Genomic DNA, 27,902 nt, shown 5'->3' with positions numbered 1-27,902 from the left:
TGACCCACTGGAATTGTGATATAATCAATTAAAAGGGAAACAGTCTGTCTGTAAAAATTGTTGGAAAAATTACTTGTGTTATGCACAAAGTAGATGTCCTAAACGACTTGCCAAAACTATAGTTTGTTAATATGAAATCTGTGGAGTGGTTAAAAAAATGTGTTTTAATGACTTCAACCTAAATGTATGTAAACTTCTGACTTCAACTGTGGCAGTGGCATATAATCACTCTTATTTCAAATGATAACATGTTTTAACCGTTAATAGGATTTTTAACACTCGATTCTTTCTAATTACCCCTCAGACTGTGTACACATGATAATACTGCTGGTCAACTTGTCCAGCAGGTGAACAGAAATAGTTTGTGAAGTGTCTCGAATGTGTTCTTTCTCATTGAGCAACTCAACAACAAACTCTTCATCACTTCTGCAGCTTGTAGAGAAATGTTTTCTTTTTTGATCTGCTAGTCAAGTACCTCTTCTTCTTATGGACCGTGATGGGCAGAGGGCAAACCAACTCAAAGGTGCACTGAGCCACTTACTGTACCAGAGTAAAAATGTATTGTCGATTAGCGCCACCTATTGTAAAGGTGTGAATGTGCTTATGGCGGTCATTCGCTTTGTTTTCTATGGGAAAGGGCGATTCGACTCTCATTATCGCATCTGGTCTAAAAAGACCTTTAGAACTAGACATTAGAATTATTAAAAGCACAAAAGAAAAACTTCTGGAACCAAGATGGCTGTAAAAGTGGGCAGGCAATATTGCGCTCTAAGGTGCATCATTTTATATATAGAGGCCTATATAAAAAACACAAAGAAATCTGCAAACCAAGTGAAAAATAGATAATTCAAAGAAACAATATAAAAACATTTGTCAATTTTAGTCCATTAGAAGTATATTCAATGCTTCAAATAAATATTATCTAGACCAATTTTTATTACAGGTTGCAGGACTAATTTTAAGCAATGGGTTTGAAATATTTAAAGAATTTGTTATATTTATTTATTTTTTGTTAAAAAAAATGGTGTGTGGATACCTTTAGAATTGGTTTTAAAAGGTGCACTCAGTAACTTATTGTTTGTTTAATCTTGCACTTACAGTTATCCCAAGTGGTGTGGATGCAGCATCACTCAAAATCAATAGTTTCCAGTTACAGATGCCATTGTATAAATTCACAAATTACAATCAGCCATGATTAATGATTAAATTAAGAGTGTAAAGCCACTTTTCCACCATCAGGCCGAACAATTCTCGTCACAAAACCCTACTGTTCTGTGCTGATTCAGGCCAGTTGGCACGTTTACGCTTTTTCCATTGTGGTGCCATGAAATCAGTAGAATGTACATAACAGATCCGCATGAGAGGTAAACATTGGAGCGAGTGTGGCGCTCTATGGAGGATGATTGCATATTCCAGTTTTTAGGACTGCCTTTTCCCTGGTTTTATTCTTAAAACAACCCCCACGAGGACACCCCTGCCCCATGTAGAATAAAACAGCTTTTATAAGGTTACTGATTTGACTAGAGTCCTTATCTCATGTGAGCGGTCATGATTTTATACAAAATTACCATTCATTTCTAGGAGTAAAACATTTTTTAATTGGGAAAAATTACTGAGTGCACCTTTAAATTAAAAAACTATTTAAAAATATTATTTTTGAACTATTCTGAATGGGTTAACTCAAGAGTACTAGTTCAATCCCACAGTGAAAGCTTAATGTGACACAGTTTAAAAGGTCTTATGAACACGTGAACTTGCCAATAAATCCCAGTAATTGATTTAAGCCAAAACCTCAGCCACCCCCAGTGGATTTCAATTTATGAAAAGTAGATGCTCCAGTTAATACTCTAAGCTCGATTTCCTGAAAGGAGGGAATGAGACTGCATCAGTTGCTGGTGCTATGAAGAATCTATATCATCGTTCCATGCTACTGATTGCACACACACGTCTCGTGCTACTAACCATTTGGGTGGAAAGTACAGATATGAACTCCCCTTCATAATGAAAAAAGGAAAGAAGGAAAACGAAATGCCCCACAAAAAGTCAATAATGACACTAACCAACGAGTAGTGAAACATTGAATACAAACACATATACAAATGTAAAAAATGTAACCACTATTGCAGAGGGTAAAACCATAACGGCCACACCAAGTGCTCCAGATGAGTTAGCATCAGGTTACTGTGCTAACAGCAACCAGTTGTCGAAGGTAGTTCAAAACATGGATGCCGCTCAATCTTAGAGGAGTGAGCACCACATTGACACATTTCATAAATGTTCAGGGAGCAAAGGACAAGCTGAAGGGCTGGACTATGAACTGTTGCGTAGTTTCAGGGGCAAAACTCAAGAAAGGCATGTGCTGAGGGGCTATTTGCACATGAAAGTATGTCTTTTTCAGGATGATCTACACAAATCAGTTCAGAAGGCGGATGCGAGACAAAATTAGCCTCTGAGTGACCATCTTAAATGGAGACTTTGCGAGTGTTCGATTCAAGCCCCTAAAAAATCCAAAATGGACCACTGCCCCTTCCTGGCAACCAGAAAACTGTGGCTGTAGAAGCCTTTCTGTATGTCAAGGAGATATTGTATCTCTGAGTGCACAATCAGAACTTCTTGGAATGCCACAATGGAGGACAGAATGCAGCTGAAGCAAGGTGACCGCCTTGCAAACTGCAGGATATAGCCATGTTTGACTGTGTGCAGCACCCAACTGAAAAACTTGGATGAGTGTGCCAAACATGCGCATAACAGGCCAGAAGAAACAAGGTCTCACTTGTGTTCACCGTGAAGCTCAGTGTAAAAGCAGGGTTTGGAATTAAGCTCCTTTGTGAGTCTGTAATATTATAAGGGAGTCTATATATTGGCATCATTGTAATGGGCTTCAGAGATCGTCACTCCTGGGAGGAACTCCCAATAGCATCAACAACTGATGTAGCATCGAAGTGACCATCTTGTAAGGGAAGTTAGAGAAATGTACAGCAGCAGTCCTTGCAATATATCTGGGGACATACAAATATATTTCTCAATTATCAATGCATTAATCATGCATAACACACATACTGACAAAACAATTATCTGTTGAGGTTAAAATCGTGCCAGCACCACATTGATAAGGTTTCCACCAGAACAGGCAACAGTGTTGTGAATTTCATTGCCCAACAATGACTTTGGTTGACAATGGTTTATAATATCTGGTGTATTACCTATAAGCATTTTGCAGTCTAGAATCAAAAGATTCTTTATCGCCTCTCTTCAGAACACAAATTAAAAAAAACAGCTAATGTCAAGATCTACGAAAAATACGGTACATTTTGGTCTGTTCTCACCCAAAACAACTTAGATCGCTTCAGAAGACACGCATTTCACCACTGCCATTATGTGCTATATGGAGCTTAAAAAAAAAAATTCACTTGCATTGTTTGGACCAACAGAGCAGAAATATTCTTCTAAAAATCTTTGTTTGTGTTCTACAGATGAAAGAAAGTCATACACATCTGGGAAGGTATGAGGGTGAGTATATGAGGGAATTTTTGTGTGAACTAACCCTTTAAGATTAATGCTGTATGGAGTTTTAAATGAACAAAATCTTCCTCCCTACCCTAAACACTAACCTAAGCAAAACCAGCAGTGCCATAAAATCAAATGTGAGATGAGAGAATTAAAGTTAAAAAAAAATCATCTGTTTTTCTAGTTTTAAATAAAGAAAACCATTGTCCCTATTAGGGATATGCAGAACTACTAATTTCATTGATGTTTAAATGTAAATTTTTGAGTCGACAAGTTGACTAGTCTAAAAAGTAACAAACCCTCAAAAAAAAAAGGCTAAAAAAATGCTGTGTTTATGCGACACATTTAAAATACTTATTCTATTCCAACAGCCAATTCGACACTAAATTCTGATGAAAGGGGCATTTATCTGCGATGTGCTTGCCTTGCATTATAATCATTGTTCATAAAATATAGAACACATTCACTGAATCACTTTTAGCGTATACAGGCATATTTATTGAAAACAATTGAATGAATAGTGCAAGACCAATAGAGCAACACTAATGGCCTGTTCTAAATGGAATTAACCAAGTAAAAGTAACTTAACATATTAAAACAGTCAGGATATTGTTGAAAATAATTAAAAGGTAAGCCAAATCATGAGAGAGATAAAATGTGCTGAAAAGTTACACGTATTTCACAACGTGTATTAGCCTATGATCTAAAATGACACCTGTTCGTAAAGAACGTTGATGTAAATTTAAAAAAAAAAAATAGCTAGGATAGAAAAAACAGGCCTCTGAGAAATGTACAATAAGCCAAATGTATTGTTCTAAACATGACGTGGACAGAGAAAATATTGTTTAAAAGCAGTCGCCACATCATTGAAACTAGCCTTATTTTCAAAGGGTAAAAATAATATTAAAAGAAAAATGGCATACCTAGCCTAAAATAGTCACTTGATGAACAAAATGAACATGTGGTCTGGTGAAAGACAAGACCTGGCTTACCTGAGGTGATTATCCTGTACTTGAAAAAGCCAGCTCGGTGGGAAAATAACTTGCAAGCGTGCACAGATTTAAAGACTCAAATGTGAAAACATCCATAGCGACTTGCAAGCCAATATTTTGGAATTCTGCTTCCTGAACCACCACCACCACCACCATATTTACATAGCTACTTTTCTAATCGTGCAAGAGGACATTTTTCTGCTTGCGCCATGAGTGAGAGAGGGAAGAAGCACGAGAAATAAGAAGCAAGATGAAATGGAATCTTTGTATACATCTGATCCAGATATCGTCTTTTTAAATAATTGTATTATTAATTATATTTAAAATGTAACATTAACATGACAGTAATTTAAGAGCATAATTTGTAAAAATATAAAGCCAAACGTAAATTTGTAAAGTGTTGAACAGATTTAATGAGGAAAAATACTGACCGACTAGTAATTCCAGTGTTGACTAGCCGCATCAGTACTGTTTATTAGACTAATCAACTAGTCTCGCACATCCCTAGTCCGTACCCTACCCAACCCTGTGTGCTTTGATGTTCTCGTACCTTGGTCTTCCGCATACAAAGTCCAAGGCTCCATCAGTTGAGCTACTTAATGCAAGTTTTAAATAGGGCTGGGTATCGAGTCTAAACTATTGAGTATCAAAAAATGTCTTGTCGTTCAGTACCAAATTTCTAACCTAAGGGATTAATCTCGTCAACATCAGTGATAAGCATGTAGCATGCTAGTTGTGCTCAAATCTAAAAGTGCTGGTGATTGGCTGTGTTTTGGCATCAAGGAAAAACACAAATTTACAGCGGTTACGCCCAGAGACGCGGCTCACACGTGAGGCTGTAGTGTATATGCGTCCTAACCCCCATAGATGTAATAGATGTGGAAAAGATCAAAAGTGTTGCTACATTTCACCAGGCTTGATGCCAACAGCGTGCAATGCAATGTTTGCGACAAGATAATTGCTGCCAAGTCCGGCAACACAACAAATCTGATGAAGCACTTGACAGTGCATGGAATAAACTTCACAGAAGAAAGTTGCTCTGTCTTCGACTGCAAGAAGAGCCGGTGCAGTCATCCTCTCAGTGTCCTCCTGACACAAAGCTTCCTTCAACATGCCCACCACGAGTCCTCCTCCAAAACTACTGATGAATGCAGCGGCGCTATGACTGGGACTCCGACAGGTATGTTAACGTTTAGCAAACAAACCAACAAACAAAATCGTCTAACTTGTAGTGGTACATTGCACACCAAGTCAATAATTCCACTTATACCACAGTTACCATACCTTAATGCACCGTTCAGGGTTTTATCTCAAGACATTTTCTGGTTTTCGTCACTAAAATTCTCAAGTGAGAGGAACTATTTACTTCCGCCACTGATTCAGTGTCTTGCTTTGATACAGTCTGAGCCTTCGTTGCTAGTTCTAAAACTTCACTTTAGAACTAGCAACGGAGGATAGCGAGGCTTGCCCTGCTTTGCTGGAGCACTTACTGAAGTAATAAGGTAGTGCGTTTGTGTGTGCGTGTGTTTGTTTTTGAGGTATCGAAATATAGAAACTCAAACTGAGAGAGATCACTTCTGAGATTTCCTTTTTTGTTGCAGCTCTCATCAGAAGTAACATTGCTTCAAAATTGCCAAGATGTAAGTTTACACATTTCTCAGCAGCAGTGAGTGTTGCCATTTTTGAATATAGCTTCTTCAATGTAAACTTTAACAGCTGTTTTCAACCCTACTGAGATGCAGGTGTGTGCTGACATGGCGGCTCTGTTTTTTGCTCACGAGTAAGTGTGTGTGTAATGCATATATGTATGTGTGTTTACATGTGTGAAAGAGCTTAAGAGAAGGGGAGGGGAGCACAGATATTTCAGATAATATAGAAATTGTTGTACTGATCAATTGTATCTAGCTTTGATACAGCTCAAGCCTTCGTTGCTTGTTCGAAAATGTCATTTTAGAACTAGCAACGGAGGATGTGCTACTTTTTGGCATTGGAATAACAAGGTTGTGTGTGTGTGTGTGTGTGTGTGTGTGTGTGTGTGTGTAAGAGAAAAAGAGAGAAACTGAGCGATCACGTGTGGAATTACCTGTTTAAAGTGGCTCTCGTCAGAAATAACATTGCTTCAAAGTCTCAGCAGCAGCGTGTGTCGCCATTCTTGTACAGCTTTTCCATTGCTAAACAACTGTTTACAATCCTAGTGAGTCACAGGGGTATGTTGGCTTTGCTCCCGAGAGATTTTATGTGAGAGCGAAAGAGAGGGGTGAGGCTGATTAGGGCGAAATACATCAAAACATAAAAAGTTTCAAATATTAAAAGTTATTTAGGATAATAGATACTGCTGTATTGATGAAGTCATGGAGAGTGAGGCTCTATTGTTGGTCGGGACTCGAGTATCAATTTGTGTGTGTGGGTGAGACGAGAGTGAAAGAGAGAGAGAGCGAGAGAGAGAGCCCAAGGATGCTTTTCAATTGAAAATTAAACACATTTAGGATATTATAGACATTGTTTGTCATTCTTATCTGATGTACTTATCCAATGTATTTGTTTTCATTTGTTATTTTGTTGTGGTGGCCTGTAGAGCTCTTTGAAATAACAAATAATTTGGCCAAGTGATATGGAACCGTTATGCGGTCAAGACCTGGAACTACTTCATAGCCGTGAGTTTACTTGAAAATAACTGCACACCTTAGAACGTCTGTCAACCAATCAGAATAAAGCATTCAACAAAACCATGGTAAAAGTACAGTTAATCTGCCGTTTCACTCGTAATGTGTGAGAGTGAATATTATTCGTTGTTGTTGTGCCTCTACTGTTTAACCACAAATCTGTATGAGACCAGGCTGTAGAGTTTTGAGAGTGCCACAAAGCCACAGTGTTTACACTCCTCACAAAGTTAATCTCTTATGTACAGTGATAGGTGATAGTTGTATTGTCTGTAAGCACTGGTAAGTTGGCAAAGAATGGTACTTCACCCTAACTAAGACTATAAAATTATGCATATGACTGCTCTGTGTTTTTGGTTGTTGCACAGATTATATTGTTTAAAATTCAACAACTGAAAAAAAGTTTTTATAACCAATGACCCACCTGAATGCATGCAGCTTTAGATTTCTTTATCATGACAGGCCTTTCATCCATGCACAGCGCCATCCGAATCTTGTCCAGATCTGGGGTCTTATATGACCACCCCCACCCCCTCTACCTCCCCATCAGTGAATGGATGCCTGGCCTTCTTCAAAACTGACTAAATATTTTGCATCCACGCCAGTGTTGTCCTTTTTCCAGACAAGGCTGGCTTTGACCAATCACACATCAATTAAATCTGTTTGGATAATCTGAAACTTTAGCTGATATAGATGTTCTTATCACGAGAAAACCACTGTTATGTAAAAGCTTTTGCATAAGAACCATGGCATTAATCAAGAACTCTGAAGTGGAAAAATGATATTCTGCTATCCAATATCCTGATAATACCTGACTAAACCAGCACTGGAAACCATGTAAAGAAGTTGAAGCATGAAATAATGTTGTTTCAGAGGAAAATAGCTTATAGCAACATGACTGGACCGATTAGCCGAGTTGGAGAGCTTGTGGCAAAGTTCCAGTTTTAGCGCAGCTCATAATTTCTGGTGCTGTAAACGCAACTGTTTATGGTTCACTCTCATTCATGAGATTCCAGCTGTCAAACTCAATGTTCTTGTAGGAACGCTAGGCATTTGAGGGCTAATTTTGAGAGACACTACGTGCAACAAGGGAGGATGTATGTAATCCTGTTTTGCAAAACAGCAGCAGCCACAGTAGTTTTTGATGTTTGATATGAAATATTGGCTTTTGGGTTAATCAACATTTAGTCTAGCTTTGTTGTGAATACAAATAGTGTAGTTTTCACCTTAATGCCAACACTTTGAGAGCTTGAGCACAATAATAAGAATAGCAGACAAAATAATCTATGAAGGGAAGCCTGAGATAGTGTTTAAAGCAATTCAGCCAAAAATGAAAATTCTGTCTTTATTTACTCACTCTGATGTCCCTTCAAACTCACATGACTTTCTTCCATAGAACACAACAGGACGAATTTAAAAAATCATCACAAGGCTTTTTCGTCATATAATGAATGTTAATAGTGACCCTGGGCTGTCAAGCTCCAAAAACATTCTACTTTCATTATATAGTGAAAAGCTGTGTGAAGATTTTTTTTTCTTCTTTTGTGTTCCACAGAACAAAGAGTGAATGCCAAATCCATGGATTTGGAGTGACATGAGGGTGAGAACATGATAACTTAATTTTTGGCCAAACAATTCATTTAAATTGTCACAGACAAGTTCAAAAATAAACTTTTGGCCACACTGGTCAATGCCAATAAACTGTTATTAAATATTAATAGTTATTATAAATAAATGTTTCAGGTACTCTATATTTTCTTTATAAAAAGGACAAAGATATTCTGTATATTTGTGACTGTGACGAGGAGGAGGGGGCCGGGCATGCATGGTCATGGCAGCCGGAGAGAGAGAGCCACATGCAGCTGCCGTGTATATATTTATTTAAATGAAATATTACTTTGACTGTTCTGCCAGTTCCCGCCTCCTCCTTGCTCATTTTTAACCATGTGCTGTTCGCAAGGGGACTGAGTCGCTGCTACCTGCCGCCTGGACGCAGATGAACGGCCGCCGTCCGCGAGGGGAGGGGCTCACTACTGGCAGCCAGAACATGAAGGGGCGTTCCATCCACCAGGAGTCGGAGGACTCGCTACTGTCCACCCAGGAATAAGTGGCTGTTGTCCGCCACAGGGTGGAGGAGTGGTCCAGGACCAGGCGGCAGCATGTCTGGGAACCGGCAAGAAATTTCTCTAACTGTTGCTCCACCTCACCCTTTCCCTCTCCTCTTTTTTTCCCTCCCTTGTCCCTCTTCCCTGGCCCCCAATTGGGCTAATCAGCCAAGAAGAGGGATAAATGCAGCCGGATGCAGCAGTCCGGGAGAGAGAGAGACCCACACGCAGCTGCCGTGTGTATTTGTGTGTTTTTATTTAAATGAATTATTACTTTGACTGTTCAGCCGATTCCCGCCCATTTTTAACCTTGTTACAGTGACAAACAGCGCAGGTCATTGTGTCACAAGCAGCATCATGCTGTATATGAGATGAACCATCTCTTGATTTTGATCCTTATACATTCATTTTTGTGGCTGAATTCAAGGACTATTCCACGTATGCATTGCTACATGGAGTTCTGAAGAACAAAAAATCTACTTTGACTGAGGTAGAAGTATTTTACAGCCAAGTTATACAACAGTATAGTTCCAGTCCTTGAACTGATTATATTGGAGTGGCATTCCAAGAGTGCTGATATATAGTCCAATAGCACTGGGACACTTCACTATGGATCACTCCACTTCTCTGTGTTCATGGCTTTCCAAACAGTGGTGATTGTCATTTATTATTCATTTTGACCTTTTCCCTGATTCTTTCTGTGATGTTTCCTGGAGATTGCATACTGATGCCAGTAGCTGGCACCAAATGAGCAAAGTCCTCCACCACCTACACAATGGCAATGAACAAGAACGATTCGTTCAAAAATACTGATTTGTTTACGAACAAAATATCACTAGTTTGAAACCAGAGTGTGAGAGCAGTTGATTCTTTGGCTTCTTATGGATGCAAGAAAATGCACCAAATAACAGGCAAAATTTGGTCTGAAATGTAAGTTATTTTATATTATTTACTTGATTGAACTCTTGTAAAAAAGCAATATAACCCTCACAATCATGCTGTTGTTCCATATATCAGCACGGCTATAATTACCTGCAACATTGTACTAGATAAATCATAGATGATACACGGAAACACAGCATTCTTGCTTGTGTGATATTGCCTAATTATAAGTTATATAAATCAGAGAGGATTAGAATATCCTTCACTCTGGTTACACACATTGCCCCTCATCTGATGTAACAATCAATGAAAAATTTGATATTGTGTTCTTATCCTCTGATTGGGAATGCTGGGAATTAAATCTGAGTGACCATCCATCACTTCACCACAGTTGCTGCCACACTGAGAACCATCCATGCAATCACTGCATATTGTGTCTGAGGCACGTAAGAACCACAAATGTTTCACTATTGTCACAGAAATTAGAGACTAACTGTGAACAGCCCTGACCAGCACTGCTGTTTAACAATATAGGGGTCAGTTCCCACAATTTAAGTAAACCACACGGGGACCCTAAATCTGCTCAGCAAACTGCATACTTAACAATGATTGCTGACTGTCTCTCTCACACAGAGCTCAGCATGAAACTAATAAAATTGCATGTTTCTTTGGGAACTTGAGTCAGTGTAAAACAAAACAGGCATCATGACACTGAACTATGTGCTTGGAATAGAGAAATGACACAAGTCCATGGAAAAAATAAATAAAATATGAATGTGAAAAATCTTGCAGACTTGTTTACAAATTCTCACATTTAAATTCAATGACCCTTCAACATTTCATGCTGCAGCATGTATTCCGATTCAGTCTATAATGAATAATAAACCCTTACTGAGCCCGTTCACATGCACACCAATACAATGATAACTCCCAAAAATAAGCTTGTTTATAAAAAGTTTTTTATAAAGTTTTTTGTCTGATTTATAATCAGACAAAGCAAGAATCCCACGTTTAAATGAGAGCCGAAATAGCTTTTGATGCCAAACCGTAAAGAGGCATGCACATAACACTTGCATATATTGGATAAGATGGTAGGCTCATCTGTAAAGGTGGGTACATACAATGCGAAATTGGGGTAACAGGCAAAAATCGACTCATGTTGATTGAAGTTTATGACCCTACACGATAAAAGAAAGACGTTTAATGCATTTACATAACCACACACGTCTACTTGTTAAGAATAATCGGTGAAAGAACGTGAAAGTAAATGTGCTTACTGACTAAAAAAAACCCACAGAGGACACCAGGGTGGGCACAATTCTGAATTTAAGAATTGGCTCTTTCATGGACCATGAGTGGAAATTTGAATTAAAATTGCCACAACCCACAGAATGTTGAAATGGGATGATAAGAAGCGGAATCTACTAAATTGCTAATTAAAATAAAAACAACACAACAAAATGGGTAAGAAAAGACTACTTCTTAAGGGGCCGTTCAAGGTTTCCATCTTGTAAGCTGCTTCTTTTTGATTGGCTCCATTTTGAAGACTTTTGGGTAAATTTGAACATTCTGGAATATTACATGTTCTTTCAAAATGGTCCATAAAAAGTAGGGATATCAATCAATAAAATTGTTTAATCGAATTACATGCCATGTCAATTAATCAAAAGTTAAATCTCTCAAACACATAGATAATACAATTCTGATGTTGTATTATTGTGGCAGATGAGTAAAGCATTGATTTGACAATAAAAAAGTGGCTTTAGAAGTCAAAACATTGTTTTATTCCCATATCATTGAAAGCAAGCCTACAGCCGACAGCAATCCATTTTACAATTGAGCTCACCAATCGTTCCTGTTCTTACAGCATGCTTTCTTATGTTCCAGCTACACTATTTTTAATTATTTGTCGGTCTATGTTCATATGCGTCAGACTTTTATCATCTCACCAGTTAAACACAGTGTTTTTAGGATGCTGTGTCAAGTAAAAAATAGATAGCATTAGTTGCATTTCCTCCAGCTGTCAAATGACCGTGTCCTGGCTCTCACTTCATGGCTGCGCTGCTTGTGAGGTTTGTTGAGGCACGCTGACTGCCCCACGCAGCTTGTATAAACACAACGTTACACAACAAGGTGTGATTGTGTACATTTTTTAATCCTTCATTTATTATTTAATTAACAGCACTCAATTAATGTGTTAAAACAACAGCTCAACTTGAAAGTTGATTTATTAAATATTGTGAAATATGATTTCATAATAAATTAAATAAAAATTTCTATAGGAGGCATTTGAAACATTGATTATTAATATCATCTAATGTTTCTGGAAATAGCCCATATGTTGTGTGTATGATATTTTTATGGCTAATCCATTCTGAAAAATGAAATGCATTATTAAAAACTAAACTTAAAGCAAAGCAGTTGCATGGTTCTTTTTTAAATTGCAATCCATTTGAATTATATTCATATATTCTATTCTATACAATTCTGCATCCTGTTTGCTACAACTAAGGAACTGAATAGGAATTTAAAAAGGCATTCTCAATTCAATTCTGAATGTCACACAGCCCTGGTAGACACTCAAACAAAATCTAAACTAAAACTGTCGAGAATTTCATCTCCATTTCATCTTCATTTCATAGAAGAACAAAAAACGCTTTGCGTTTACTCACTGAGCTCCAAAACGCGAATCTCCTTCCTGACAATCCTACTCAGAATATTTGATTGAGCCCTGAACCCCTAAAAACTAGGTCCACAGCAGCTTTTCTTACGCAAGAATCACATGAGATTTAGGCCAGCCGTGGCCGCAGGGCTGCAGTAAGCCAGTAGGCAGGTACAGCGGTTCAGGCCGTTTAGGAGCACTCTGACCCTCATGTCTTAGAAGGACTGTTCTGGCACACAGCAGAGAGGTGGAGCCTGACCGCTTAATAATCTCCTGTTGAATTTCACATAGGGCCGTCTCAACAAACCCTAGGACACTCTTCACAATTGCTTATCACAATTCAATGCATCGTGCGTCTGTGTATTTGTCCGTGTGCTTGCTGCATTAAAATATTAACCCTTAATTTTGTTGTAAAATGTGCCAAAAGTGTTCAAATTGTCCTGAAAATAATGTCACAATACAAAAAATATAAATGGTAGGGATGCACCAATTGGTGGGCCACCTATTGTTGATCACAGATTTATTAATAAGAAGATCAGCCAATCTAAATCATGCCTACATATTGTGTGCACTCTCAGTTTCACTCCCTCCAACCCCTGTGCTCTGTGTCTATTAAACATGTGCAATCTCAATCTCTCATCAGGGATTCATCCCAGCGCCATTTTGTGAGAACCCCAATTTAAATCAGTTATATACAGTATGTTTGTTGCAATACCACTAATAAGAGAATTAACAGTTTAACCTTCAATAACAGAACTGTGTCTTCCTGAAGATGTTTAATAGTTCCTTGCATTCCAACAAAACACCAAAGGCTGTAAACAAATGTTAGATACTAATTAATTCTCACTGGAGCAGTTTTGGAACTTGTAGTGGATATATCTCTTTTATTTTTGAAAGTATCTCTGCTGTGTGTGATGCTCTCATTGTGTTTACTGGTTGCCAGTATGTCACAATGAATTTGATAGTGACAAAACTATTCATAGCTGTTTTCTATTAAAATAAATGTTAGCTTTTCACAATGAATTGAATGTAGTTTTACAGTGTGGGGCATTAATATATAACTGCAGTATTATACAAAAGTGTGGCATAATTTGTGATCGTATCGGTCAAACACAGTGTTAAAATTGTGTGATCGGTATTGGCCTCAAATTTCCTGATCGGTGCACCACTACTTAATGGACCTAAATGTATGCTTAATTTTCTTAAAGAAAAATAACATTGAGTATTTTTTCATATCGATTTGGGTATAAATATGACCAAGACATTTTTATTTAATTAAGCATTTAAAAAAAATTAAATTAAAAAGGTTTTAAGCATAAACATTTAGATTAAACAGTTATCAAAATCATGAGAATTTCAGTCAAGTGTGTCCAAATTTTTGACTGGTAATGTGGTAGGTAATGTTGCTTCTATTTCAGGTCAATTTGACCCCAGCAACAACACAGCAGGAGTGTACCTGCCACAGTGTGCACACAAGCCTAAAACCCCAAACACAATAATGTAATTTTGGACCCACTTTATGTATGGTGGCCTTAACTAATATGTACTTAACCATTTGATACAATATACTTATTATGTACATACATAAAATGTACATTGTTACATTGTAATTACATTTGAAGTACCTGCATTCAATTACATTTGTAGTTACATGGTTAACTTTACCCCTAACCCAACCCTTACCCCAAACCATAACCCTAATAACTCGTAATCCTAACCTAACTCCTAAACCTACCCATACCTCAACCTCAGAAGCAGCAAATATGGGAATTTTCCTGAACAACATGGAGTTACACAGTAAATACATAGCCTTGCATGTATTTAATGGCAGTACAAAGTCATTACAGCCACCTAATATAAAGTGTGATCATAATTTTGTTTTGTGGAGGATGTTTGATGCACGTTTAACTTGTTTATAATGTGTTCTCTGAGATATTAAAAGGCCCTCGAGTCGCTCAGACTCCAAACAGAAGGGTTATGAACAGGGCATATCTGAATTTCCTGCAAAGCTGTACAGCTACAAGCGCAAAGAGTAAAGCTGGAAGTTATTAGCAGTGAAGGAGAAATGAGTGTTTCTGCTGGACGCTATTATCTCATCCTGTTTCTCATGAGGTCACGCTGAAACTTTAACTCTTAAAAGCCTTTTCTGAAGCCTCACTTCAACCACATCCTCTTACTAACATGAAGAGCAATACTGATGAATTTTACAGAGCCATATATGTATATGGAAACTTCTTAATCTAATCTAGACATATAAAATAGTTGTCTTAAAATCTGATTAAAAACAATCACTAATCATGATAAAAGAAAAACTACAAAATCATGTCGTCATCCAAAATACCATACTGACCATAAAGGTGACAAAAGGAGCAAAACAAACTGAAAATATGCATTAGAATGTCTTATATTCTGCTTAATCTAAACAAAACATTTAAAACAATCTCTTATAATAAAAACTTAAATATAAAATCATGAGGTCATCAAAAGTGCTCCATAAAAAGTCTTAATAAAATCAGACAACATACCAAGAAAAGCCCTTGCCAGAAAAATAGAACAACTTACTTTGTGCAAAAATTCCCATTTAGGCCAGAAAATGCCTCATCAACCATATTCCCGAAAAATGGTGTAGTGTCTTTACATTCTTCTTAATGGAAGATGCCAATGAAAGAGAGAGGCAGAGAGAGAGTAGCAGTTTAAGAAAGACCAAAGGGATCACATCTTGAGTCGGGTCGACTCCCCTTATTTGGATATGAGGCAAATGGACCGTGGTAAAGGAGGTATTGAACCAGATACAATCTTACACAAGAGAGACGTCTTTAAACAGACTGTGTGCCAGTGACAAATGACAACTTAACTGACTTCATATTTACATTCCTATTTATTTGCTTGGCAGTCAATTCTAACTGATGAGGTGTCTCTGTCATTCTTAAGGCATCCGGCGTATGTAATCAGCTCGTGGCGGTAAACTTATGAATGTTACCAAGACAGCAGCCAAACGAGGACTCACGAAACATAATGACGCACTTCAGAGCACTTTCACTAAAGGCAATCATATGCAGCCAAGTGTCGCAGGGCCAATACAAAATGATCTAATGTTTTCAAAGGGCATGCTTATTAGCAGCTGCCCACATAACCTCAATGTCACTTCACAATTGGGGGGGGGTCGATATGTTATAGTATTGCAATATTTTTCCTCATGATGTTGATCAATATTCATATGTCAAAAATCTTTATTATTTACATTTTTCAACTTCTTCAACAGTCCCTTAGATGCCACAGTTTTTATGCTTTAATGCTGAGACAGAGCGAAACTCCTTTGAACTCACCCACAGCATGGAAAAGTTGTTGACAGCATGAACACATTGGAGACTACTCAAAATCTGCCTTCCTCTTTCAGTTTGGCAACATTTTGGCTTGTCAAACATCCGGGGGGAAAACGTCCACATTCTCAGAAGAGAAGTGATCGTTCTATTGGACATTAGTGCGTTTTCCACTGCTCTGGTACCGGTATTGTGTGTCATGGTCGTTACAGTCAAGCTCCAATATGACATTAAAGAAGCATAAAAAGGGCCATTAAAGAAGTCCATATGACCCCTGCATTATATTTTTCTTGATATTTATATTACATTTCTCTTGAAGTCATACAATAGTTTACAAAAGGTTGCACTGTTGACACACACACACACACACACACACACAACTGAGAAGCACATTAAAACTACTGTGAACTAGCCCACAGACAGAAACGCAAAAACAAAAGTCAGAGGGATTTAGAGTGCAATATGACTATTATCATAAAAAATAATAACCATAATATGTTACATCCTATCACAAATAATGTGAACACAAAAGAATCCACAGACTTATGTAAGGGTCAGCATTGTTTATCTTCACAAAAATGGTTTATGTCAAATTATTTGAGGCACATTTATATTTATTTAATAATACATTTGGTGATTTGGCAACAGTTTTATGAAGTACTTCGAAATAGAATGAAAAACAGTGAGTCAAATATGATAAATATTGCAATATATCACAGTTTTTAGTTACAATAAACCAAAAATAAAGAATCGCGATTATATTGTATAGAGACCTAGATATCGATATAATATCGTATCACCAGTTACCTTGTGATTCACACCCCTACTTCGTATGCAATTTTTCTAGTGCTAGGGATGTCAAAGGTAGCGGTACTAAAATACAAATAAATAAATATACTAGTCTTTCAACTGTATCTATAGTACAGATTAAAAAAAACTAACAGTACTAGTCTTTCTACAGTATCTGTAGTATTGTCTTGAAACTATTTCAATCTTTTTATTGTAAACTCCCTTTTTCAGGACACTGTATTTTAAAGATCATTTTGTACAAATTCTAATAACTTTACAGATCTTTATTGTAAAGGGTTTAAACATTTTTTTATTGGAAAGGGTTTTCCATGCTTGTTCAATGAACCATACACAGCTAATGAACATTCACCTGTGGAACTTTCGTTAAGACACTAACAGCTTACAGAGGGTAGGCAATTAAGGTCACAGTTATACAAACTTAGGACTCTAAAAAACACCAAAAGAAAAATGCCCAGTGTCCCTGCTCATTTGCATGAACATGCCTTAGACATGCTGCATGGAGGCATGAGGACTGCAGATGTGGCCAGGGCAATAAATTGCTATGTCCGTACTGTGAGACGCCCAAAACAGCAATACAGGGAGAAAGGAAGGACAGTTGATCATCCTCGCAGTGGCAGACCATGTGTAACAACACCTGCACAGGATCGGTACATCCGAATATCACACCTGCAGGACAGGTACAGGATGGCAACAACTTCCTGAGTTACACCAGAAAAGAAAAATACCTCCATCAATGCTCAGACTGTCCACAATAGGCTGAGAGAGGCTGCACATGGGGGCTTCTAGGCCTGTTATAAGGCAGATCCTTACCAGATATCACCGGCAACAACGTTGCCTATGGGCACAAACCCACCTTTGCTGAACCAGACAGGACTGGCATAAAATACTCTTCACTGATGAGTCCTCGTTTTGTCTCACCAGGGCTGATGGTCAGACTCCCATTTATCGTCTAAGGAATGAGCGTTACACCAAAGCCTGTACTCTGGAGCAGGATTGATTTGGAGGTGGAGGGTCCGTCATGGAATGGGACGGTGTGTTACAGCATCATCGGAGTGAGCTTGTTGTCAATGCAGGCAATCTCAATGCGGTGCGTTACAGGGAAGACATCCTCATCCCTCATGTGGTACCATTCCTGCTGGTTCACCCTGACATGACCCTCTAGCATGACAATGTCACCAGCCATACTGCTCGTTCTGTGCATGATTTCCTGCAAGATAGGAATGTCAGTGTTCTGCCATGGCCAGTGAAGGGCCCGGATCTCAATCCCATTGAGCACGTCTGGGACCTGTTGGATCAGAGGGTAAGGGGTAGGGCTATTCCCACCAGAACTGTCCGGGAACTTGCAAGTGCCTTGGTGGAAGAGTGGGGTAACATCTCACAGCAAGAACTGGCAAATCTGGTGCAGTCAATGAGGAGATGCACTGCAGTACTTAATGCAGCTGGTGGCCACACCAGATACTGACTGTTACTGTTGTAGATTTACACATGTTTTGTTTGCTGAAAATAAAAGCAGTTGAAAAAGAGGACGTATATTTTTTGGGTGAATTTATATGTAAGATTAAGCATAGTTCTAGCAGGAAGATCTCGGGCATCTCATCAAACCACAATACAGCCTCCGCTTTACAAGCCTGCAAGCTGCTCTCATTGTTTGCATATTTCTGTGTTTTCAGTCACATGTATATGAGTGAAAAACACAACCATGTAACACGCTATACTTCACCATGATATTCAAGCTCCTCAGCGCTGGTCTCCATCAGGAAAATATGCTCCTATATAGTCTTCTTTTGGGGGAACAATCATCAATGGATATAGCTGGTGGTTGATGGGGTACTAGGCTTCTGCTATCAATGTCTCAAACTTTTCATCATATGCCTTGTACTGCATCAATAATGCTTTTTATTTTACAGAATACTCAGTTCTCACCGATCATGTTAAGTGATTTTGTTTTGTGCAACCTGGAAGCCGTGCCCACAAGTTGCAAGCTTAGGTTCACAAATGTTTAACTGTTCACTCAGCGCTTGAATGCCTTAGTGTTACCCTCATTGGGGAATTAAGATCCAATATTCATGCACGTCATCAGGCATAGTCCTCAGCATACAGAGTCTGATTATATCCATTAAGTTAAGATGATGCTCCCATGTTTTATTAGTCGCTCCTATCGCACGTTAAATCACGACGCATTTCCATGACTTCATACGTTTATACATCCGCATTCTCCTTAAAGGGCAAGCATCACCTGTTGCTATGTGTCCTCTGACACCTAGTGGTAGGCATTTATCATTACATTTCTGTATTTCATTAACAACACAATGCAGATTGGGCTCTAATATAAGAAATGATCTAATCAAATCAAGGCACTAATTCCTATACCCAGCTATGTTACGTCTCATTTTGGCATCATAACACTGTAGAAATTTGTATGTAACTATGGTTCTTTCGGTCACTACCCATAGCTCATCAACATAGGTGAGGGCAAGAACACAGACTGACTAGTAAATTGAGAGCTTCGCCTGCAGACTTGGCTCCTTTTTCACCACCACGGTCCGGTACATTGACCGCATTACTGCCACCGCTGCACTAATCTATCTCATGCTCCAGTTTACCCTCACTCGTGAACAAGACCCCAAGATACTTAAACTCCTCCACTTGAGGAAGCTCACTCTCTACCCAGTGGGGACAATCCACCCTTTTCCCACAGAGAACCATGGCCTCAGATTTATAGGTGCTGACCCTCATCCCAACCATTTCACACTCAGCTGCAAACCACCCCAGAGCATGCCGGAGGTCACAGCCTAATGATGCCATCAGAACAACATCATCCACAAAAAGCAGATATGAAACCCTAAGGCCCCAAACTGGACACACTCTGATCCTCAGCTGTTCCTTGAAATCCTGTCCATGAATATCACAAACAGGATAGATGACAAAAGGACAGCCTTGGCACAGTCCAACACCCACTGAAAACAAGCTTAACTTACAACCGTAAATGTAGAAACAGCTCTCGCACCAGTAATACAGGGACCTGATGGCATAAATTAGCTGCCCCGGGACCCCATACTCCCTTATTACCCCCCCACAAGACACCCGTGGGGTGCGATCATAAGCCTTCTCCAAGTCCACAAAACACATGTAAACTTGTTAGGTTACTCCCATGCCCCCTCTAGGATCTTTGCTAAGGTAAAGAGCTGATCCAAACATTGCTCCTCCTCTAGCTGAGTTTTGGTCAGAGTTTTCTTTCCAGCACCCTGGAATAGGCTTGCCCAGGTAGGTTGAGATGCCTGGATAATTGGAGCACACATTCCGGTATTTATTATTTATCTTTTGACAAAGGGACTTTTACAACAACATCTCCCTTATTGTAGGGCCCTCAAAATATGTTGTTATCCTCTAGAAAGGACATTGCACAAATAACGTTGACCCTTATAGAAGGGCTGATATGCATACATTGTTTATCTTTCGTATTTCACAACAACGGCGCCCTTATCGTAGGGCCATCACATTATGTTGTTCATCCTTTGGTAAAGATATTGCACAAACAATGGCCACCCTTACCAGAGGGCTCATAATCAAACGTTATTTATCTTTCAGCAAAGGGTATCGCTCAATAAAGTTGCCCTTATCGTAGGACCCGCATATGATTTTTGTTATTCTTTGGCAAGGACATTGCACAAATAACGTTCACCCTTATTGTAGGGCTCAAATGCAAACGTTTATCTTTCAGAAAAAGGTATTACACAGCAACATCACCCTTATTGTAGGGGCCATATGCTACATTGTTCATCCTCTGGCAAAGATATTGCACATACAAGGCTGCCCTCATTGGAGGGCTCATTTCAAACATCAATCATCTTCAGCAAAGTGTATTGCACAACAATGTTGCCTTTATCATAGGGCTCAAATGCAACATTCATCCTCTGGCAAAGATATTGCACAATTAGCGTTCATACGCAAGCAAGGTTATCCTCTAGCTACGATATCACATGAACCATGCCCCCATTATCGTTATCAGTAAATGCAAGCACGGCTTATCCTATTGTAATGGTACTGCACATGCCAGGAATATTGCGTAATCCAAGCAAAATTTACAAATTCAAGGATAATTCCCCTAAGCAGCCAACCCTTCTGCCATGTATGGCTTAATAGTAGCATGTTGTGCCGCAATATACGGTTTACTTTTGCATAATTAATTCATATTTCTTCTTCTTTCAGATTTGTTCCTCACCATCTGAAGACCTGGTTGTTGTCCTGAGTCTATTATTTGGTTTTACATTTTCTTTTGGAGGCATAGGTTAATTTAGGTTCTATTCCTTTTGAGGAAAGCTCAGCTCCCTTGCTCTCATAGCCTCCGGGAGGTTCTGACAGTTCAAGCTAACATTGGCATGCTAAGCTGTAGGATGGGGCTTCCAGCAAATTATATAAGTATCTTTTCAGTTCCTTAATCTCAATTCTTTCTGATGGAAATGTGAGTGTAAGCATAATTCTTGCAGGAAATCCTCGGAATTCATTCCATCAAGCATCTCATCCAATCACAACATAGCCTCTGCTTTACAGGCCTGCCAGCTGCTTCTCATTGTTGACATCTGTGTTTTCACACATGCATCGTCTTCCAGTGCAAAGTGACTAGATCTCATTCATTTTCAATGAGAGAAGAGCCACTTCCGGCGACAAGAGAGAAAGCAACTAGGGTAGGGTATTGATACAGATTTACCAATTCAATTCGATTCTGATTCACAAGCTCTTGATTAAATTTGATTCCGATTTCGAATAAATTCAATATGCTCATAATATATTCATATGGGTTTATTTCAGTTATAATGTCACTTTTGCTTGCATGTGAAATAAATGATCTTCCAACTAATGCTGTTAATTATATAGTGAACTTTTTAACTAGGTTCATTAGTAAAATATACATTTTACTAATTATATTTAATTTTCCATTATTTTGGTCACATCTTGGCTTTTTAAAATTAGCACTATATGTATTCAATAAATAAATAAGATATTTTGTTTCAAATATTATTTTTGTTACATATTTATTGTTAGATTGCATAATTTGTACTACTTACAAGTATTTTATATTAACTTGTTTTACATGAACACGTGCCAAAGGGTACAGCCTCTTTAACATAAATAAAATGCATTTCTGTTAACAGATACTTTAAATGAGCGCATGTTAATGAGAGAGGACTTTTTGTAGAGTTGAAGTCAGATGTTTACATAGTGTAATTTAACCACTCCACAGATTTCATATTAGCAAACTATAGTTTTGGAAAATCATTTAGGAATTACAATAGGACTTATAGGATATCTACATTGTGCATGACACAAATAATTGTTTACAGAGAGACTGTTTCACTTTTAATTGGCTGTATAACAATCCCAGTGGGTCAGAAGTTTACATACACTATGTTAACTGTGCCTTTAAGCAGCTTGGAAAATTACATAAAATGATGTCAAGCCTTTAGACAATTAGCCAACTAGCTTCTGATAGGAGGTTTACCTGTGGATGTATTTTAAGGCCTACCTTCAAACTCAGTGTCTCTTTGATTTCTCTCAAAAGAAATCATCCAAGATTGTGAACCTACACAAGTCTGGTTAATCCTTGGGAGCAATTTCCAAACACCTGAAGGTACCACGTTCATCTGTACAAACAATAGTATGCAAGAATAAACACCATAGGACCACTCAGCCATCATACCGCTCAGGAAGGAGATGCATTCTGTCTCCTAGAGATGAACGTAGTTTGGTGCAAAAAGTGCAAATCAATCCCAGAACACCACCGAAGGACCTTGTGAAGATGCTGGAGGATACAGGTAGACAAGTATCAATATCCAAATTAAAACAAGTCCTTTATTGACATAATCTGAAAGGCTGCTCAGCAAGGAAGAAGCCACTGCTTTAAAACCACCATAAAAAAGCCAGACTACAGTTTGCAAGTACACATGGGGACAAAGCTCTAACTATTTGGAATATGGAAATGTCCTCTGGCCTGATGAAACAAAAATGTAACTGTTAGTCCATAATGACCATTGTTATGTTTGGAGGAAAAAGGGTGAGGCTTGCAAGCAGAAGAACACCATCACAATCTTGAAGCATGAGGTGGCAGCATCATGTTGTGGGGGTGCTTTGCTGCAGGAGGGACTGGTGCACTTCACAAAATAGATGGCAACATGAGGAAGGAAATTTGTATCAAAGCAACAAGACATCAGCCAGGAAGTTAAAGCTCAGTCTTCCAAATGGACAATGACCCAAGCATACCTCCAAAGTTGTGGCAAAATGGCTTAAGGACAACAAAGTCAAGGTATTGGATTGGCCATCACAAAAATGTGTGGGCAGAACTGAAAAAGCATGTGCGAGCAAGGAGGCCTACAAACCTGACTTAGTTATACCAGTTCTGTCTGGAGGAATGGGCCAAAATTCCAGCAACTTATTGTGAGATGGTTGAGGAAGGCTACCCAAAACAACTGAACCAAGTTAAACAATTCAAAGACAATGCTACCAAATACTAACGAAGTGTTTGTAAACTTCTGATCCACTGGGATTGTGATGAAAGAAATGAAAGCTGAAATAAATTATTCTCTCTACTATTATTCTGACTAGAGGTCGGCCGATTAATCAGCCGGTTTTTTGAATTTTTTAACATAATCGGCATCGGCCAATATCCAAGTATATCAAGCCGATTATTAGGCAGGCGCATCTGTGGGCAGCCTAGTGTTGTTGTGGAACACATGTTTGGCACACACTGCCCCTAGAGTCATTTTCCAGCAGTGTGAGCAGACCTCATCCAGTGCCTAAGGAAGGAGCTAAGTTCCTTGGAGAAAACAGTAAGGATTAAATTTGTATAACTTCTTTATATTTAATTAAAAACTTTTGATATGTTACTGCCAACTTCAAGAAAAAACGCGACAAACGCGACGTTCAGCTACTTTGGATATTGATAGCGTAGTTGAAGTTGCATTATCACAGCAGAAGGGTTGCTATCATGTCACAATAAGTAAGCAAGAATTTTGCAATTACAGACAGTGAATCTGAGACTTTTATTTGTTCTGTTTGTGTGTCTTATATTTGAGAGGGTTGTCACTCAATGCAGAGAAATAAGTAATAAAAAAGATACCAACGCACTATAGGCTATTGAAGGACTGGCTCTGGTAAGCTCGGACGTTATCGGTTCTGCTGTCAGTACTGGAGAAATTAAGAAAATACATTTATTATTGCTATAAAGAGAAAGTTATTTTATCTCTATGTCTGTGATGCAATTTAGCTATTCGCAGTCAGAGAGAGAGAGAGAGAGATCTCTCACGCAGTGCTACAGCGAGCACAACACGAGCCCAACACGAGCCCTGCTTAATGAGTGACAGAACTAAACATTCAAACGTAGCCTGGTTTAGATCTGTGATTATTAGTCTGATTTTATTTTAGATTTCGACTTCCAAAGATTATAAAAAGAATATTTATACATAAGCCGCATTCTGTCTAGCACAACTTCCTTCCCTTCACAGCGGTGCACCAGAGGTGTGGACTCGAGTCGCGTGACTTGGACTTGACTCAGACTCGTGTCACTAATTTGATGACTCCTGACTCGACTCGATAGAATCAAAAAAGACTTGCGACTCGACTTAGACAGCAATGACTTGCAACTTGACTTGGACTTCAGCCGTCTGACTTGGAAATACTTATACTTTTTAAAACCAAAGATAAGAGTTGTATAATTAAAAATGTGCAGTAAATCAATGATTAATTTCCCAAATAAACGATTCATTTGATTTTCAAATCTGCATTTCAACGCTCCATATTCAACCAATCAGACAACCAACCAATCAGCTTCCACAAAAGCTGGACCAAGTTTGAAGACTGCGGTGCGCATTTAAGGACTAGGACACAGCAAAAATTATACCAAAGGTGATATAATTGGGATATATTGAATACAGCATTAAAGGCAACAAAAGGATTACAACATGTAGAACCTGTGGTTCCAAAATAACAGACACTTCGTCGACAACGTCCAATTTTGTGAGGCATCTGAAAATCCTCAGACAGAGGTAAGTTGTTAACTAATTTATGTCAGCTATGGTTCAGTAACATACATGTCTATGGCAGCACATAGCAGATTTACAGGCTAACAAAGTCTGCATATCGAACCGCAAAATATTTTTTACTGCGGTCAGTAGCATTTAACTTGTTATAGCAATTGGTGTAATGGACAAAATCTACCCGGTGTTTTATTACGCTGTTGTATGACCTCGATAAAGGAACTGCATTTATTGTGACCACACACGTTGGTGCTTTTTGAGCATAACTGTTTAGAACGTGCATGTAAACACACTCATTCTTTTGCAGACGTGCTGGTCCTCTGTTATGCGTTTAGCTATATTTATTTAATTATATTGGTTATGGTTCTAAAAATCACAAAACCGATCATTTACTCTGTTCGCAGCCCTTTACAGTATATAACTCGTATATGCAACTTAAATGTCTGCAATTAGCCACTGCCTGGTAATATTTCAGATTTCATTCACCAGTTCAGCACGTTCAGCGTCCTTTCAGTCCTTGACTTGAGACTTACTTGTGACTTGGAAAACAATGACTTGGTCCCACCTCTGCGGTGCACTGACATTTCTCCCTAAAACTCAAACTTAACGTCAGAATCAGCACGACCGGTGATTGTTGTAAAATGCAATCTAGCTAATGTTGCTAAATTGCGGGACGCGTTTAATAATAAAAAGAGCGCAAGAGATACCGTTCCCAAGGCGGCGCATGCTCCGAAACACACCGCAATGAGACAAGCAAAGTATAGGCTAATTTGGGTTTCATGTGCGCGTCTAAACGATCAACTATACACAAAAATTCTGTCAAAATGACCGGCTTGGAGATTCACTTAATCACAGTTTATGTCTTAAATGGACGTAGTTATGGAAATAGTTTGGAGAAAATATGCTGCATCAGGAGTCTATTAGATCTGAACTCGGTCTTAAAGGGGAAGCAGTCTAATAAACATGCTGACGATTGAGCCATTACTGCGAATCAAACAACAAAAGGCAAAGAGAAAATCACTTACAGCTCTTGAATGAATAACTTCTGCATTAATAAGCATTAATCTATCTATGATAAACTATGCAGTGTTATTTTACAATTGATTACTATATTAGATTTCTTTTTAGACCACACCTGAACAGTAATGTTAGTAGACCTTCCTGAAATTAAATCACTGTGCCTATATAACGTTTATCTTTCTGTAATTGTTTATCTTTTGGATGGCCTACCTGTGTTTTGACCTATTGCCTGTATATTGGATTACGTGTCTGGATTGCCCCTTAATTAAAGCTGCATTTGGATCTCAACCTTCGTGTCCCGGAGCAGTTCGTAACACTTGCTTCGTTTAATATATTTGTTATACATTATTTATACAATATGTTTTTACATTATACATTTTTAATTTAAGTGTACAAGTGCAGATTGGTCAAGTGTTCAATAAATGTTTTTGTTGAGAAATTTTGTCTATCTTAAGTAATTATTTGTGTTACATTTTATCTTTCAAATAAAAGGTTCAAATAAGAGGTTAAAAACAAGCACATATCGGCCAAAATAAATCGGCAGCATTTATCGGCCGACCCGATTTCAAAAGATCGGCATTGGACTGAAAAAAACCATATATATATTTTATATATATATATATATATATATATATATATATATATATATATATATATATATATATATATAAAATAAACAAACATTCAGATAATTAAAATGGATTACATTCTTGTGGCAGAAGAGTTAATCATTAATAAGACAATACAAAAAGCAGCTTTAGATTACAATGTATTGTTTACTACCATATTATTGATCATAAGTCAGTCATTGGCATACAGTTCACATTTCACAAGTGAATTTGTCTATCAGTTGGAGATTTATTGTGAGGGTTTGTTTAGGGACCCGTCAATTTACACCTGCGTTAGATATTTTTTTGTTTTGTTTTAGAAACAGTCCAGGGGTATACATAGTTCACAATACTACAGATATATTTTAGAATAATGCCAAGACATTATATTCATTACATAGTCCAATGGTTTTCAAGTTGTTGGAGGTACAAAGAGTATTTAAATAATATTTCAAGTCTTTACAAAAAAGTGCAAATAGGGGCTTTATAGACATAAATTTACACTTGTGTATTAAAAACTTGGCAAGAAAAATAAACAGATTAATCAGAAAATCTTAACGTTATCAAATCTGTGAAAACCAAATAAAACGTCTTTATAAAGCAAAGAAAAACTAGTTAAAATAGAGGTACGTATAAACAAACTTTTCTTCTACAGCATTACAGAAGGAGCAAAGTGGATCTATTTCAGGCAGCATGTTTCTTAAATAAAGACTGACTGGGTAAAAACGGTGTAACAGTTTAAAGGACACATCCTTAACCTCGTTGGTAATTAAATATGTAAAGACCGTATGACCTGCTTCAGACATGCTTGTGTCGCGTCTCGGGTGAGTTGCCAGAAACCACAAACATTGAGCATGATCTCTTACTCTGCAATAAATTGAATGGCATCTATGCTTACATCTTTTTATCTGTTTCCCTGTCTCAACCTCGGGACTCCTATCCTGAGGTCACCAGAACCGGCTGGATCCAGCACCATTCCTGCTTCATGTTGGACTCCACTGCTACATGTCGCAGAATGATGATGACTAAATGCAGCCGGTGCCAGCCAAACATCACTTCAATCTATTATGACGGACTTCAGAGGATGAAATGATGCCAACTCCAACCTGCATCACCTCGGTCTATTTATGGACTACGATCTTGAAATGGAATGCATAGACTATCATTGCCAACAAAAGCCTTCATCAGCTAATTAACAAGGACAATTGCATCTATGTGAACTTCTGCAATTAATCAAGATGGACTTCAAAGACTTTGGTCATTAATCTTACAGTTCAAACACAATCGATGTTTAATCACTGACCCT

At 38.2% G+C, this 27,902-nt stretch overlaps 1 protein-coding gene across 3 annotated transcripts in view; it reads right to left on the bottom strand.

Annotated features, from left to right (window-relative positions):
* Positions 1-27,902, bottom strand: part of LOC127633305 (1-phosphatidylinositol 4,5-bisphosphate phosphodiesterase epsilon-1-like) — a 160,336-nt gene that overhangs the window by 80,385 nt on the left and 52,049 nt on the right. The window contains exon 1 of one of the 3 annotated variants that reach the window (XM_052112323.1): positions 12,819-12,962. The exons of the other annotated variants lie outside the window; for them this stretch is intronic. The gene's annotated coding sequence lies outside the window, so the exon portion shown is untranslated. Of the gene's footprint in view, positions 1-12,818; positions 12,963-27,902 lie in introns of those variants that run through there. 3 annotated transcript variants of the gene reach the window in all.

The sequence above is a fragment of the Xyrauchen texanus genome, chromosome 40, assembly GCF_025860055.1.
Source record: "Xyrauchen texanus isolate HMW12.3.18 chromosome 40, RBS_HiC_50CHRs, whole genome shotgun sequence".
In the NCBI taxonomy this organism is placed as follows: domain Eukaryota; kingdom Metazoa; phylum Chordata; class Actinopteri; order Cypriniformes; family Catostomidae; genus Xyrauchen; species Xyrauchen texanus.
This window is presented reverse-complemented; position numbering and strand designations above follow the sequence as displayed.